Source organism: Limulus polyphemus, unplaced genomic scaffold, assembly GCF_000517525.1.
Source record: "Limulus polyphemus unplaced genomic scaffold, Limulus_polyphemus-2.1.2 Scaffold550, whole genome shotgun sequence".
NCBI classification, from domain to species: Eukaryota; Metazoa; Arthropoda; class Merostomata; order Xiphosura; family Limulidae; genus Limulus; species Limulus polyphemus.
In genome coordinates, this window is record NW_013666160.1 from 175,427 (window position 1) to 177,129 (window position 1,703).

General features: G+C 31.2%; 1 protein-coding gene across 3 annotated transcripts in view; it reads left to right on the plus strand.

Moving 5' to 3' along the window:
* LOC106459038 (PTB domain-containing engulfment adapter protein 1-like) overlaps positions 1-1,703 on the plus strand; it is a 119,913-nt gene that overhangs the window by 61,829 nt on the left and 56,381 nt on the right. The gene's annotated exons all lie outside the window — the stretch shown is intronic.

Sequence of the window (1,703 nt, forward strand, 5' to 3'; positions counted from 1 at the left end):
CAATGTTAATAATTATTTCAATAAATAAAGGAATTAGGAAAAAGAACCAGAAGAAGAAAAAAAACCCATTCCGAAAAGAAAACAAACAATATTCTAAATTTAAACGATTTCAACACAAATATTGAGTAACAATCACCAATAATACATTTTAACCACATCTCGTGAACTAACTTGTTTAATCTCAAGGCAGGGTTTATATTCAGTGGTTAGATCACGAGGTTACATCTCATGTGATTAGCGAATTTACATAGTGTTTTATAACATTCATATATGTACGGCATCGCTAGGGAAGGCATGTATCAGTTTCATAATATATATGTACTGAAATTCCACGTGCTCTAGCTAGATGGTGAGTTAGCACTTTAATATAACTAAAAATTCAAAGTGGAACTAAACGATAAAAGGAATAATAAATGAACGGTTAACGAAACCATAACAAAAGTAGAATTTGCTATCTTACAAGCTATAACGGTTACTTTGTATAAGGAAATTCGTTTGTTTTACGTTAATGTCATTTGAAACGTAGCCCTACAGTAATTTACGGTAGTGTACAAATATTCAAGTTTATAGAAACATTAAATGAAGAAATAAAGTGATTTATTACTGTTACCTAGACTGGACGTTAAATAATTTTCACCAGATAATTTAAAATAACCCGTCTACAAAAGAACTACACTGCTACAGTATGTTTTGTTACACACATTATAAGGCTACAAGCTTTTGTCCTTTCTATTTACTATATTTAATCGAGGAAAACTGAGCTTTTTTATTTTTTTCTGAATTTGGTTTGTTTCGAAGGATATCAAGCCAAATAATTTATTTCTACTCTTATGCAGAACTGTACAGTCAATATAAATACAACTGATTCATCAAGTGGAAAAGAAAGTTCAACAATAAATATTTGAAACACTGTAATACCAAAAAACATCTTTAATTACGAACGTTTCGGAATTTTTTCAAGTTCCAAAATCGGCTATTAAACAATAAATTTTGATAAATCACACGTTTAGAAAGATCGCATATTTAAGCGATATAAGAATGGATCAGATATACGTATAAACCACTGCATCTTTAATTACAAGTTACGGTACAAGTGCTAAAAACTGGCAAAACATTAGTCAATAGGCTTAAAAATTGTAATCAAAATCACGTTAACTGCAGGTGTGTTTTTCTATTTAATTTGATTTGCCCATTGTGGATTCAAAATTACATGCATGTAAAAAGATAATTTCAGATCAATCTTTTGTCTCACACAAGTTAATGCCCAAGAGGCTTTTCGTTGAATACCAGAACTCGTCAATTGTGCTGGACGATGAGAGATAGAGATTATATGAAACTATTAATATATACATGTAGTATAATACTTTAATTAAAAGTTTGAGTGAAATGCCAAAAAACTTGAATTTATCAGCTTAATGACAATAGTAACATACTGTTACGACAGCGGAAGTCACGTGACGCTAGTAACACGTCATGAGTTTATAGAAGGATCATGACTTTTCTTGGCAACTCTAGCCTTTTCCAGGCGCCCTCTATTTTAATATATAAGCCCGGCAAATAAAGCGGAGATAATAGCAGATTGAAGAGAGATATAGAGACAGATAATTGAGTCAAGTGAGCGTAAGTAAAGTGCGTGAATCGTTGTGAATTATAACTTGTGTTTAAGTTAGTGACTGTGGAAATTCTGTGTATTGCAAAGTTGT